The 16,599-nt window shown below is 38.3% G+C and overlaps 1 protein-coding gene across 1 annotated transcript in view; it reads left to right on the plus strand.

Annotated features, from left to right (window-relative positions):
* Positions 1-310: 310 nt before the first annotated feature.
* The window catches only part of LOC123500330 (18S rRNA aminocarboxypropyltransferase-like), a 53,974-nt gene continuing 37,685 nt past the window's right edge, over positions 311-16,599 (plus strand). The window contains exon 1 of the mRNA XM_045249033.1: positions 311-409. The gene's annotated coding sequence lies outside the window, so the exon portion shown is untranslated. The remainder of the gene's footprint in view (positions 410-16,599) is intronic.

Raw genomic sequence — 16,599 nt, forward strand, 5'->3', positions numbered from 1 at the left:
AATTTGTCTTGTTTTTCCATCAAACATAACATCGCCTCCTTCATGTATCTTATCTCTCTTTCCATGTTTATCAGCCTCCTCATATTGCTCCTTTCCTCTCTAAATCCAGAAAAGTCTTTATCCATATTATAATCACTCAATTTCCTCAGTTCAACAGGTGTTTTGATAAATCTCAGGTTTTCACAACATGGCATTAGTTTTGGTCCCATGTGTTTGGCCGCTCCACTTAGCCCTGTCACTCCCTCCATTTTTCCATTGTATACAGTAACAAAATCTTATTTATTTTGGAGACAGGAGAAACCTATGGCCCCCTACCACACCTGTACATACATCTAGGTCAGGCACCAACGCCTGCTGAAGTGCTTTCCCTGGGAGCTGCTTCACAATGTCTTGAGAGCATGGCAATGGTGTATGTATGTGTGTATTTACCTAGTTATATTTACTTATGTGTGTGTATTTACCTAGTTGTAGTTTTACAGAGCCTGGGCTTTACCCTCGTGTGGTCCCATCTCCATATCTACACTTATCCAATTTTTTCTTTAAAACTATGCACACTCATTGCTGACACCACTTCCTTACTCAAACTGTTCCAACTCTCAACACATCTTTGCAGGAAAGTATATTTTTTAACAAGTCTCAGACATCTTCCCTTTCTCAGTTTTTTACTATGCGATCTTGTGCTTCAAATGTCATATTCTTCTCTCAGGATCAGTTTCTTACTATCCACTTGATCCATTCCGTTAATCAATATATAAACTTGTATCAGATCCCCTCTCAACCTTCTCTGTTCCAGGGTTGGTAGATCCATAGCCTTTATTCTCTCCTCATATGTCATCCCTTCAAATTCTGGAACCATTCTTGTAGCCATTTCTAGTAGTCTCTCCAACTTCCTTATGTGTCTCTTTTTATGGGGGGTCCACACTACTCCTGCATATTCCAACCTGGGTCTTATTATAGTACTTACGAGACCTGGACAGGCTGATAGCATGGGCAGACAGGTGGCAGATGGAGTTTAATTCTAAAAAGTGTCAAGTTATGCATTTAGGTTAAAGACAACACAAACTTTAGCTATGAGATGGAGGGATGTTGGCTAGAGGCAGTAGAGGAGGGAAAAGATTTAGGATTAGTGATAGACAGGACTATGAAATTTTCAAAGCAATGTTAAGAAGCAAGAAATAGGGGAAATAGGATCCTGGGTTTTATAAATAGAAATGTTAGTTATAAAAGTAAGGAAGTGGTGCGTAGCTTATATAATTCCTATGTTAGGCCCCATTTAGAGTATTGCATACAGGCCTGTCACCCCATTATAGGCAGGATATCAACATGTTAGAAGCAGTTCAGAGAAGAGCAACTAGGATGATACCCGCATTAAAGTGCCTAGAGTATAGAGATAGATTAAAGGAATTAAACATGTTTTCCATTTGAGAGGAGATGTATAAGAGGGGATATGATAGAGTTATTTAAAATGTTCTCAGATACAAACTACATAGATGTGAGATCTTTCTTTACCTTAGAGGTGGGAAGTAGGACTAGAAATCATGGCAGGAAGATTAGAAAGCATGGCTGCAGGTTAGATATAAGAAAATATTTCTTTAGTCATAGGGTGGTAGACTTCTGGAATGTATTGCCAGAGAGGGTTGTAAATAGCACTAGTTTGACAATATTTAAAAACAGATTAGATAAGCACTTAAATTTATTAGATTTATAATTATGTATAGCGCTGCATGATAGTTTTTATAAGAAATTTACTATAGTTAAACAAGACATGATCCCCATGTATGGGGATCACAGATTGTAGAGGAATTCGCTGCAGGAGTTAGTCCTGTTAATGGGCCATATATTTAGAATTAGTATATAATGTATTGTGTACTTGTAAGTGTATCTTTAAGTACTGATGAGGAGGTCGCTGTGCGACTGATACAGGATAACCTAGATGGGCCCTGGTGGCCTTTTGTTATCCTATTATTTATGTTATATGTTATGTTATGTTAAAGGGGTAAGAGACCAATGAAGGTGAAAATGAGATCTCAAGTGGCTGTAGAGGAAATAATGGCTAGAAAAGGGAAGTTAGCCGATGATGTCGATCACAAGGAAATATGGATAAAAAAAAGATATAAACTTAGAGGAAAGGGAAAAAGAGAAAGTACTAAGTAGTGAGGCTAAGGAAAGAAATGAGAATAGGACAGAGATAGAAAAGAATAATTTTTATTGGAGGGTTCTGGATATGAGACTAAAGAAGTGGTACCTAAGGAAAAAAGAGGAGGTTGTGGAGGAGGCAATAAATTAAGAGTGACTTATACTAACATAGATGGTTTGTTATCAAGTATATTGGAAGTTTGGGATTATTTGAAAGAGAAAAAGCCAGATGTAATGTGTATTGTTGATACAAAACTTAAGAATGAGACCCATGTCAACTTTAAAGAGGAAGGATATAATACCTGGAGGAGGGACAGGAAGGATAAAGGGGGTGGAGTGCTAACAATGGTTCATGATAACATTTGTGTGGAGGATGTGCAATATGGAGATGACAAAGTGGAAGCATTGGTAGTAACAATCAGAGCAGATTTGAAGAAGAGAAAAATTATTGTTACATATTTTCCACCAAAGACTAATACATGGGGGTCAGAAGAGCATAAAGATATGCAAAGAGAGAAGATAAAGTGTCTGGATAACATGATAAGAAGAGAAAGAAGAATACTCTTAGTTGGAGACTTTTACTGTAAAAAAATAAACTGGAAAGAGATGGAAGTAATGGATAATGCTGGGCAGTGGAGTGAGAAAATATTACAGATGACTATGGTTAATACAATGGACCAGTGGGTAGAAGAGTCAACAAGATACAGGGGGGAAGAGGAACCATCGTTACTTGACCTAGTCTTCACAGAAAAACTGGAGTCTCCTCCAATCATACATTACTTTAGTCCTATGGGGAGAAGTGATCATGTGACATTAGAGATGCAAATGCAGGAGGAAGATGAGATAAGATACAGAGAGGACTATAAAGGAGAGAGATTAAATTATGCAAGAGCAGATTTTGAAAAACTAAGGAGTTATTTTGCTAATATTGAGTGGAGTAATATTATGTGCAGGAAGACCATAAAAGAGAAATATGACATATTCTTACAGGAATACAATGAAGGAGTAAAAAAGTTTGTTCCTGTTTATAGAGTTCAGAAAAAAATATATGCTTGGTACAATGCTAGATACTTACAAGCAAAAAAGGCAAAAGATAAAGCGTGGAAGAATTTTTTAAAGCAGGGAAATTACTATAATAGTCGGCAGTACAAAGATACTAGAAATGAATATATTAGAGTAAGGAGGGAGGAAGAAAGAAAGTTTGAGAAGGATGTAGTGGATAAAAGCAAGGATGAACCAAAACTTTTCTACAAGTTTATAAACGGCAAAACAAAGAATAAGGAAACAATTAAAAAAATAATTAAAGAAGGAAAGACATACCAAACAGAGAAAGAAATGTGTGAAATAATGAATGAAAGCTTCAAAACGGTATTCCCGGAAGAAGATGACTTCACAGAACCTAGTAGGACATTGGATTGCCAAGGATTACAGGAAATTGCAGTTCATGAAGAGGATATTGGAAGATTACTGGACAAGTTGGAAGTCAGAAAAGCAATGAGGCCAGATGGTGTATCAGGCTGGGTGTTAAAAGAATGTAAAGAGCAGTTACTGGAGCCAATTTGGGAAATAATTAAAAGTTCAATAAATGAAGGGAAAGTTCCACTAGAGTGGAAGAGAGCCAATGTAGTACTGATATTTAAAGGAGGAAAGGCAACTGAACCACTAAACTAGAGTATTGCATACAGGCCTGGTCACCCCATTATAGGCAGGATATCAACATGTTAGAAGCAGTTCAGAGAAGAGCAACTAGGATGATACCAGCATTAAAGCGCCTGGAGTATAGAAATAGATTAAAGGAATTAAACATGTTTTCATTTGAGAGGAGATGTATAAGAGGGGATATGATAGAGTTATTTAAAATGTTCTCAGATACAAACTACATAGATGTGAGATCTTTCTTTACCTTAGAGGAGGGAAGTAGGACTAGAAATCATGGCAGGAAGATTAGAAAGCAAGGCTACAGGTTAGATATAAGAAAATATTTCTTTAATCATAGAGTGGTAGACTTCTGGAATGCATTGCCAGAGAGGGTTGTAAATAACACTAGTTTGACAATGTTTAAAAACAGATTAGATAAGCACTTAAATTTATTAGATTTACAATTATGTATAGTGCTGCATGATAGTTTTTATAAGAAATTTACTATAGTTAAACAAGACATGATCCCCATGTATGGGGATCACAGATTGTAGAGGAATTCGCTGCAGGACTTAGCCCTGTTAATGGGCCAAATATTTAGAATTAGTATATAATGTATTGTATACTTGTAAGTGTATGTTTAAGTACTGATGGCGAGGTCACTGTGCGACTGATACAGGATAACCTAGATAGGCCCTGGTGGCCCTTTGTTATCTTATTATTTATGTCATATGTTATGTTATGTTAGAATAGTGTCACTTACAAGTGTTGTAGAGAAGTTTTGTAAAATAATTATCAAAGAAAAATGGGTTAAATTTTTAGAAGAGGAGCAAGTCATATCAAACAAACAATTTGGGTTCAGGACAGGGCAGTCATGTGTATCAAACTTATTAAGCTTCTACTCTAGGGTTATTGCAGGACTTGAAAACAGAGATGGATGGGTTGACACAGTATACCTGGACATTAAAAAGGCATTTGATAAAGTCCCTCATGGAAGACTTCTTTGGAAACTAGAGAACATAGGAGGAATGCGTGGAACCTTGCTCGAATGGAAAAGAGATTATTTGAAGGATAGAGAAATGAGAACTGTGATCTGAGATACATACTCATCTTGGAGTAAAGTAACTAGTGGGGTGCCACAAGGATCAGTGTTAGCCCCCATTATGTTTCAAGTTTATGTAAACAACATTCACATTGGGGTGAACAGCTATATGAATGTATTTGCTGATGATGCAAAGTTGCTAAAAGTTATCAAAACCAGAGAGGACTGTCTACTGCTACAGGAAGATTTAAACAAGATCTATGAATGGAGCAAGAAGTGGAAATTGGAGTTTAATGCCAAGAAATGTCACATTATGGAACTAAGAAAGAGTAAGAGAATACCAGTATGAAACTAACTGATGGGAGAGGAGCAAATAACGAAGACTAAAGAAGAAAAATATCTTGGAGTGATCATACAAGAAAATCTGAGCCCTGATAAACACATAAACAAGATATTTGGACTATCATATAGGATGTTGACTAATATAAGAGGATAAAGGATAAAGATATGATGAAAAAAAATCATCACAAGCATGATACGCCCCAAGGATGGAATATGCAGCAGTGGTGTGGTTTCCCAGCTCTGAAAAGGATATAAGAAAATTGAAAAGGATACAGAAGATTGCTACAAAGATGGTGCCGGAATTAAAGGATCTCACATATGAAGAACAACTGAAGGAAATGGGACTGCCAACCTTACAAGATGAAAGAGAATGCGGGAACCTAATAACAATGTATAAGATAGTAAATGAAAAGATAGATAAAGAAGACCTGGTGATGTTGGCAGAAGAGGATGGAAGTACAAGAGGACATGAAAAGATCAGGATGAGACAGTGTGTGAAGGATGTTGGAAAATACAGTTTTCCACACAGAATGGTAGAAAAATGGAATGCGTTAGATAATGGAATTGTTGCAGCACATAGTGTGCATAACTTTAAAGAAAAATTAGATAAATGAAGATATGGAGACAGGACACTATGAGCCCCGCTCGAACCCTGTACAATACAACTAGGTAAACTTGGTAAATACACCGTCATGGTGATGTTCGTGGCACAATGTTATCTACCCTAGAATTGGAGTCTGCAAGACTTCTGACCAGCCTGGTTGTATATTTTGGGATGGGAGATATCGCTACAGGTGTCCCATCTCTAAATGTGAAGGGAAAACAGTGAAACGAGTGGAAAATGGCAACGGGAGTGAGGAAAGGGTCAGCAAATAGTGCTAGCGATACTCTGACAGTGAGGAGAGAAATTTACGAGACACCACAAGGTTTAAGAGATATTGGGTCAAATGAAACTGGAGCCTTCTCAGGTTTTAGAGAGAGGGATGAAAGAAGGTATAATATGAAGGTGGCAACATTAGAAAAGGATGTATTCTTTATAAGGGAAGTGATGACTAACTTATCTGAGAGTATTAAGAATCTGGAGAAGGAAAACGCTGACTTAAAGGATAAACTCAAGTGTTTTGAGTGTGAAATCGGATAATATCGAAATAAAACAAAAAAATGGATTGTCTCAAACAAGAAAATGAGTCTCTGAAGGAGAAGTGCAACAATTATGAGGATATTATTCAGGAAATGAACCAGAAAGTGCAAGACAACAACAAAAAAGTGAAAGAGGAATTACAGGAAAAATTAAAGGATGAATTGAAAAAGGAAAGTGAGAACCAGAAAATTAGTTTTAATAGTGAAAAAGCAAATACAAGACAGGACAAAAGACACAGTAATACAGATCATTAAGGAGAAGGAAGACCTAGTCAGAGACATTTGACAAGAAGAAATGTATTGTAGTATGGGGTTTGAAAGAAAAGAAAAATCCAATCTGGTATGTAAGGGAAAAAGAAGAGAAAGAGTTGGCATGAGACATAATAAATATGATTCAGGATGAAGGACAAAGTCTTGATAGTGAAATAGAAGAAGTGTACAGGATGGGGAGATACAGTGATGGACATTTAAGACCTATGAAAATAAAACTGAGATCACAAGTAGCAGTGGAAGAACAACTAACGAAAGCAAGAAAACTAGCTCATTCAGATGTATACAAAGATGTATGGATAAAAAGAGACATGAATTTGGAAGAGAGAGAAAGATTGAAAGAATTGAGAAACGAAGTGAAAGAAAGAAATGAGAAAAGTACAGAGACCAAGAAAAAAAAGTTTTTTTGAAAGTTTAGAACAGGAGACTAAGGAAATGGTACATCAAGGAAAGAGAAGAAAGAGCAGAGGAGGAAATGAGGGGAAATGTGGAAAATTAAAAGTTGCTTATACTAATGTAAATGGACTCGTTTCAGGGATAATTGAATTGAATAACTTTATTAAAGAGGTTGAGCCTGACATAATGGGGATCACAGAAACAAAACTACACTGCCGGTCAGAGCGGAAGGCGCGAAAGGGACCATGACTTCCACTCTGAACGAATTTCATTCATCCCTTCGTAGCTCCTAAACATACACTATTTAACAACTCTACTGCTCCAGTAGTCAAAGTAGATGATATGTTTCCTTAGTCAACTTTTGCCTGTGACTCGTGTGCTTGGATTTTTGTGGATGAGTGAGTTTACCATTGTGCCCTGTTACCACCTATTATGGGACCTAGGAAACTAATTATTAAGGCTCTAATCTCAGTTATTTGTGCCTTAGTGAGGGAGGATAAACCAAATTAAGAAATTGCCGCGAACACTGTTCAACGTTGGACAAAAATTTATCGTGAGGGAGGAAGAGACGCTTCGCCACCAGCTTACAAACCTAAAGGGTGTAAATTCAGTGTGAGCTAGAGAATTCTGAACATTATTCGAAGACAGCTTGAGGTCAACCCTTGCATACACAGCAAGGAACTTAAGGCCAGGAATCCTGCATTGCTGGGTGAAGTGAGTGAAAGGAGTGTACGAAGATATGTGAAATGCGATTAGGGTTACCGCAGTAGCCGTGCAGTTTCAAAACCTTGCCTCACTCCTGGTCACCTAAACAGTAGGCTTGCATTTGTGTCTCAGCACAAAGATTGGGACTTAGATAAGTGGCATAGGGTACTTTGGTCAGATGAGGCAAGCTTTCAGGTTACAAACAACCAGAGAAACTGTGTGTACCACAGACCCGGTAATAACCGTTACGATCCACGCTACACAACACACACAGTAAAACATCCAGATTCTTTGATGGTGTGGGGTTGTTTTTCTTACTATGGTCTTGGAAAATTAGTGTTTTTGCCCAAGAATGTTTGTATGAACCAAAATAACTACTTTGAGCTAATTCTGGATGAATTAGATGAGTGTATAGAGAAGTGCAATGCTGATACCTTCATGCAAGATAGTGCACCGTGCCATACGGCAAAGTTAATTGTTGACTGGTTTGATTTCTGCAATGTCAGCCTTTTTAAACCTTAGCCAGCAAATACGCCAGACCTTAACCCTATAGAAAGTGTCTGGGTGTATATAAAACTGAAGCTAAAGGAGAGAGATACCTCCTCTCTCCCACCCCTTCAAGCCACTATTCAGGACGTATGGGACAATATTGACACTCAGTATCTCCACCACCTGGGTGATTCACTTCCCAAGAGATTCAAAAAGGTCAAGAAGGCATGAGGACACCCTATCAGTTACTAGTTTAGGTGAGTACCCTCATTGAAACATATTTTCTGTGTCATTAATCTCCTTCACAGGATGTCACAGGTACCACGCCTTCTGCTCTGACCAGCCGTGTAAGAGATCAACTGACACTAAACCCCATTGGGAATGGGCTGTACAATATCTATATGAAAAATAGAAAAGCGAAGCAGGGTGGAGGAGTGATCATACTAAGCAAAAAAAACCTAAAGGTAACGAACGTGAATTATGGCAAAAACAATGCAGAAATTATATCAGTTGTAGTTGAGAAAAATTACATGGAGAAGAGAGAATTTGTAGTCTGCTATGTACCACCCCAAGACAAGATCTTGGAATCTAAGAGAATATGAGGAAGTTTTGAAAGATACTGAACACTCACTAATCAAAATACTATTAGAAAAGAAAAGAAATACTGTAATAATGAGAGACTTCAAACTATAAGGAAGTACACTGGGAAGATATGACTACAGAGAGAAATGAGGATTCATGGGGTTACACATTACTGGAATTAACTATGGAATATACAATGACACAATGGATTCAAGAGAACACTAGATTTAGGCATAGTGAAAAGCCATCAAGACTGGATTTATTATTTACAACGGAACCTGAAATTGTGGATGGAGTAGAGTATAAGACACCTTTGGCAAAATGTGATCATGTACTAATAGTACCGACCTTCAAGGAAGTGATTAGGAATGAACGGAATAAAAAACATAGAAAAGGAAGATTGACATATAACAAAACAAATTTTAGAGAACTGAAAGATTTTTTCCAAAAGACAGACTGGACTAAATTTTGACAACCAGGCAGGAGTGGAGGAAAAGTGGATGACATTTAAAGAAATTTATAATGATGGAGTGAATAGATATGTACCGAGACTGAAAATTAAAGACAAATATAAGGAAGAATGGTTTAATAGAAAATGTGAAGAAGCTAGAGATAGAAGGGATAGAACGTGGAAGATATAGAGAATAGACAAATGTCCAAGGAAGTGGCAAGACTACATCAGAGAAAGGAATAACTATGTTAAAGTACGAAGAGAAGAAAAGAAAAACTATGAGAAAAACATAATTGAAAAATGCAAGGATCAGCCAAATATCTTTTATAGATACAGGTAACTCTTGATTTACGCATGTTTGATTTGCGCTTTTTTGTTATAACGTGACCAAAATAAATATTATAATTAATTTAATTTGTACGATCGGTTTGCTTATATGCGATTTGGCCCAACTGCATTTTCAAACTGAGCGCCAGACACAATTTAAAACTGCACGCCAGAGAGTTCCGCAGCTGGCCGATAAGTGGGAGCTCCGGGGCCGGATCCAAGAAGCAGGTTGTTGTCTATGTTGGTACAGACAACCTCCATAGCAACCTCCTGCTCACATACCAACCTTTGTAAAATAGCATCCACAAAGATTCGTTGCTGTAGGTGGGTGGAGGTTGGGAGCCCACCTAAAAGTGCTCATTGGCTGCCAGGAGCTGGATCCAAGAAACTTTAACGTCAAAGCAACCTCTTGCCACGAAATGGCATCCATGAACGCTTGGAGGGACGGTAATGAGGTTGCTATCAGATTGCTCTCAGGTTGCTGGGGTGTTACTGTCTTATATATGCATTTATATTCACAAAACAACATTTCTATTAGCTTTTAACAAACCTTGCCCCCAAAAAAGGATTGTTTTGTAATGCATAAAGTGAAATCATACATGGAATACCAAAAAATAAAGCAGAGATGAGATCGCCCACAGACGAGGCAGAGACTCGCGGCGACTCAGCCGCTTCTTCTTCTTGTGACCTTTTTAGCTTGCATGTTGGCTTTCACCACGTTATTTATGTTTCCACTCCTCTATTGCCTGCTATAATGGATATCATATCTTAGTATTCATATACGCTCATGCCATGAGGATAACCTCGACTCCGTGGCACTGAGTGATAGTGAATTATTAATGAAATACTGCAGTATTTCATTAGTAATTCACTATCACTCAGTGATAGTGATAGTGATAGTCCTGCTATAATGGATATCATATCTTAGTATTCATATATGCTCATGCCATGAGGATAACCTCGACTCCGTGGCACTGAGTGATAATGAATTACTAATGAAATACCGCGGTATTTCATTAGTAATTCACTATCACTCAGTGCCACGGAGTCAAGGTTATCCTCATGGCATGAGCGTATATGAATCATGAGCGTATATGAATACTAAGATATGATATCCATTATAGCAGGACTATCACTATCAGTGAGTGATTGTGAATTACTAATGAAATACCACAGTATTTCATTAATAATTCACTATCACTCAGTGCCACGGTGTCGAGGTTATCCTCATGGCATGAGCGTATATGAATACTAAGATATGATATCCATTATAGCAGGCAATAAAGGAGTGGAAACAAATATCGTGATGAAAGCAACACATAAGCTAAAAGGGTCACAAGAAGAAGAAGAAGCGGCCGAGTCGCTGCGAGTCTCCGCATGGTCTGTGGCCGATCTCATCTCTGCCTTATGTTTTGGTATTCTATGTAAGATTTCACTTTATGCTTTACAAAACAATCCTTTCTTGGGGGCAAGGTTTGTTAAAAGCCAATAGAAATGTTTTGTGAACATAAATGCATATATAAGACAGTAACACCACCTGGAGAGGTGGTGTTCCCAGCAACCTGAGAGCAATCTGATAGCAACCTCGTTACCATCCCTCCAAGCGTTCAAGGATGCCATTTTGCAGCAGGAGGTTGCTCTGACGTTGTTGAAGTTTCTTGGATCCAGCTCCCTCTCTTCTCTTGCCTCATTTGCAGTCTGCCAGCACTGAGTACAGAAGGAATCTCTTTAATATGCCTATAATTCACCAAGATGGCCCCAAAACGTCCTTCATCTTCTTCTGCATGTGGGGTTATTTTTGATAAGTGGATTTTTGATAAAGTGGTAAAGCTCAGAGGAAGATGGTGACTGACTGTGGTGTGAGTGGTGAAGGCAGTGACGCTGTGAGTGGTTTGTTTATATATTCTTTGTTTTGTTGTTTTCTGTTATTATTTTTTGCTTTCTCTTATTATTTCTTGCTTTTCCCTTTACTTTAAATACACTTCTGGTATTTAGAATAGTAAATATTAAAAACGTGGTAATTTAGCCAAATGAATAAAGTATTTTGTACAAATTTTTTTGGACCACAACCCGCATCCCCCTACTATCTATTGTTTCTTATGAGAATTACATGTTTGTTTTACGCGAATTTTGATATACACGATGCCTCGTGGAACGCATCTATCGTATAAATCGAGAGTTATCTGTATATAAACAAAAGTTAAAAAACAAACACGAGATAGAGAAACTAGTTTATGAAAACAATGAATACAGTAATGAATTGGAAATGGCTGAAATAATGAACAGACACTTTCAAGAAGTTTTTACAAGAGAAAAAACATTAATTATGGAGAACTAGGAGTTCTCATAACAAAAGAAATGTTCCCCAATAAACATATAAATAAAATTTTTGGTGAGACCTACAACTTGCTGAGAAATATTAGAATTGCATTCTCATATATTGATGAAGATATGGTGAAAAAGTTATTGGTATCCTTGGTCAGACCACAACTGGAGTATGCAGCAGTACTGTAGTCAGCTAACACGAGGAAGAATATCAGGAAAATTGAAAGGATACAAAGAGCGGCCACCAAACTGGCTCCAACCTTGTTGGCTCTTACGTATGAAAAGAGACTGGAGAGACTAGAATTACCAACACTGGAATAGAGAAGAGAAAGAGGCGACCTGTTGACCATCTACGGAATAATGAATAATATGGAGCTTCCTGATAGGATCGACCAGCTGAAGAGGGACAGAAGAGACACAAGAGGACTTGGACTAAAACTCAGAAAAGACAATTACAGAAGAGACTTCAACAAAAACAGCTTCCCCCATAGAGTGATAAATATATGGAACGGACTGGACAGAGAGGTGGTGCGTGCAAAGTCTATACACGACTTTAAGGTGGTAATTCGTTAATTTGGTCAAAAAAATTGAAAAATTGGAAACTTGGTACTTGGGTTCGTCTCTGGAGAGGGAAGCCATGGTCGGTTGCCAGGCGATAACGCACTGCTTACCTGGTAATGGCGGGTTTAAAGGGCCGGCCCTTTAAATACCCAAGCGCATACGCCTTTTCTTCTAGTCTTTGTTTTGCTTGTATTTATTTCCTTTTTTGAGCTGTTTTTTTTTTTTTTTTGCGTGATGTACGATAGTTTAGGATCAGGCAGTGAGGGTGAGGAAGACGCTACTCCCTCAGTACCAATTGATACAGCCTTAGGGAGTGCGCGTGAGTGCAGCCTACCTGTTGATCGTATTTTACACGTGTTGGGTTCCCAAATTGTGACAATGCCACGTGTAAGGCCATGATGTAACATGGCCTGAAACTATCTAAACAGCCACTACCAGCCTCCAAGCAGTTGTCAAGGGATTATGTAAGTACATATCTGAGTTTGGTACATATTGGAGTGAGTTATTTATTTATCTTTTTTATACCATGTGGGCTTTTCATGGGAATTTATGGGCTAAAGGGGATACTTTTTAGGGTACCTCCTATCTTAAAGCCCACCCGCTAGGAAACCGTTGCCCCGAGTGAGGAAGCGAGTTATGTGGGGGTTTTGAAGATGTTCACAGAAAATGCGTTTTCTCGACTTTCAGTTTTTCAGCATATACTGTTGAATAACTTTTTCAGTAATTGGTCAATTTCAAAGATTTTTGCAGCAAAATGATCAACAACCTCATCTTAACAAATGCCAGCATGATAATGCATGAACTCACTCAAATAAATTTACAACAGGCTTATAAACTCAAATTTTGATGAAAAAAAAGGTAACAATTTGGCGTGTAATGAAATTGTTATAACATAGGTTATGTGTATGCCGGTGCTTACATTTATTTGTTGTTATGTATATTATATGTGGTTAAGAGGAAATTGCCACACTGTTATTAGTTTTGATTTTATAATGGTATTTTGAATTATTTTCTTATCGCTGAAAAAATATTTATTGCAAATAAACTACGCCACATTTGTGTACCAAATTAACACTGAAGACGTACACCATAAACGTACACCTTGTGTATAAATATTATTGAATTCGGTGAAAAAATAGCAATGGGAGAGCCAAAAAACCGATATTGATATCGAGTCATCGAATTACCACCTTAAGAGAAAATTAGACACTGTGAGACACAGAGACGGGACAACACGAGCATAGGCTCCCCTCCCGTAAAATACAACTAGGTAAATACACACACACACTGCGTAGACACCATGCCGTCAAGACGTCTCTGAGCAACTCGCAGGAAAAAGCTACAACAGGAGTTCTAGCCTGACATAGACATATGTACAGGGTGGGAGGCGGCCATAGGTTCTCCTGTCTCCATATTGAATATGTTTTGGATCATATAGACAGGAAAAAAAAGGAGAGAGAGATGGATCTGAGTAGTGCTGTCAGACATATGACAGAATCAAAACAAACGCCTTCATGTGGAAACCAGCGGTACATTGAAACACCTGTTGGAAGAAGGAGACTGACTGAGGATAGTATGGACAAGGATTTTTCTGGATTTAGGGAAGGAAAAGGTAGTATGAGGAGGTTGGTCAACATAGAAAGGGAGTTAAGGTACATGAAGGAAGTGATGTCAAGTCTAAATCAATTGACTTGGCTGAATCTCTTCATGGCTTCAAAAGTGTATAAAAAGGAGGGAAAAGCCCATCAATTACTAGTTTCCATATAAGTATTATAGTACAGTGGAGACTCAATACTCGAATGTCTAATTAGTCGAACGCAAAAGTTTGACTTTTTTTTTTTTTTTTTTTTTTTTACCATGTGGGCTTTTCTCGGGAATTTATGGGCTAAAGGGGATACTTTTTTGGGTACCCCCTATCTCAAAGCCCACCCGCTAGGAAACCGTTGCCCCGAGTGAGGAAGCCCAACCTACACTCGGACCGTGGACAGGATTCGAACCCGTGCGCTTGGAGACCCCTCGGATCCCAAAGCAGTCATGTTTCCAGGTAACTCGATTTACGTGAGAGATGCGTTCCAAGAGGCATCGCGTATATCAAAATTCGCGTAAAACAAACATGTAATTCTCATAAGAAACAATAGATAATAGGGGGAATGCTGGATGTGGTCCAAAAAATATCGTACAAAATACTATTTATTTAGCTAATTTAACATGTTTATTATTTACCATTCTAAATACTAGAAGTGTATTTAAAGTTAAGGGAAAAGCAAGAAATAATAAGAGAAAGCAAAAAATAATAAAAGAAAACATCAAAACAAAGAATACGTAAACAAAACATTCACTGCGTCACTGCCTTCACCACTCACACCACAGTCAGTCACCATCTTCCTCTGAGCTTTACCACTTTATCGAAAATCCACTTATCAAAAATAACCCCACATTCAGAAGAAGATGAAGGATGTTTTGGGGCCATCTTGGTGAATTAGAGGCAGATTGAAGAGATTCCTTCTGTACTCAGTGCTGGCAGGCTGCACATGAGACACGAGAAGAGTAGGAGCTGGATCCAAGATTCTTTAACAACGTCAGAGCAACCTCCTGCCGCAAAATGGCATCCATGAACGCTTGGAGGGACGGTAACGAGGTTGCTATGAGGTTGCTGGTAACACCACCTCTCCAGGTGGTGTTACTGTCTTATATATGCATTTATGTTCACAAAACAACATTTCTATTAGCTTTTTACAAACCTTTCCCCAAGAAAGGATTGTTTTGTAATGCATAAAGTGAAATCTTACATGGAATACCAAAAAATAAAGCAGAGATGAGATCGCCCACAGACGAGGCAGAGACTCGCGGCAACTCGGCCACTTTTTCTTCTTGTGACCCTTTTAGCTTGCATGTTGTCTTTCACCATGTTATTTATGTTTCCACTCCTCTATTGCCTGCTATAATGGATATCATATCTTAGTATTCATATACGCACATGCCATGAGGATAACCTCGACTCCATGGCACTGAGTGATAGTGAATTACTAATGAAATACTGCGGTATTTCCGTCCCTCCGAGAGTTCATGGATGCCATTTCGCGGCAGGAGGTTGCTCTGACATTGTTAAAGTTTCTTAGATCTAGCTCCTGGCAGCCAATGAGCACTTTTAGGCAGGCTACCAACCTCCACTCGCCAACAGCAATGAATCTTTGTGGATGCTATTTTACGAAGATTGGTATGTGAGCAGGAGATTGCTATGGAGGTTGTCTGTACCAACATAGACGACAACCTGCTTCTTGGATCCTCCAGCCCCAGAGCTCCCACCTATTGGCCAGCTGCAGAACACTCTGGCGTGCAGTTTGAAATTGCATCTGGCACTCAGTTTGAAAATGCAGTTGGGCCAAATCGCGTATAGGCAAACTGATCATGCAAATTAAATTAATTATGATATTTTTTCGGTTGCATTATAACAAAAACGCGGAAATGAAACACACGTAAATCGAGAGTTACTTGTACTCGAAAAAATACCTATTAGTCAAACGTCCATCCATGTGGCTGTAAACAAAGGGTCTCTCTCTACCCATCACCCCACGCTCCCCACCAGTCCACCGCAGCCAGTTTATCCTTCGCTTTTGTAAGAATAACATTGTCCTACGCTTTCTCTCTGCAGTTTTTATTTTTTTTAATTTTTTATTTTTTATTTTTATATTTTTTTTTTTCATTTAGAAGCTTACAATGGCACCTAAGAGGTTTGTTAGTGGTAAGAATAAGCTTACAAGAAAGAATGTAGTGACAACCATCGAAAGGAAAAAGGAGATTATTGAAAATACAAGAAAGGAGGAAGAATAACCGATCTTGCAGCTGAGTACTGTATGGCTAAATCTACAGTAGCCACAATACTGAAGAAGAAAGTGCTCATTAAAAGAGCTGATGTGGTGATTGGTGTGAAAAGGCAATTTAAGCGAAGAAATGGAAAAATTGTTGATTGAATAAACCAAAGGCAGATAGCTGGTGATTCTTTGTCAGAGGGAATAATTTGTGCGAAGGCTAGGCTGCTGGATCATGATCTTATTTCTGATACTACATCTGACTCCAGTGAAGATTTCAAAGCAAGTTTGGTGGTTTGTGAATTTCAAGAAAAGAACTGGAATTCATTCTGTTGTGATGCATAGTGAGCCTCCAAGTCAGGAGTAAACATACGCTATATGTCACT

Source organism: Portunus trituberculatus, unplaced genomic scaffold (assembly GCF_017591435.1).
Source record: "Portunus trituberculatus isolate SZX2019 unplaced genomic scaffold, ASM1759143v1 PGA_scaffold_203__11_contigs__length_482353, whole genome shotgun sequence".
Lineage (NCBI taxonomy): Eukaryota > Metazoa > Arthropoda > Malacostraca > Decapoda > Portunidae > Portunus > Portunus trituberculatus.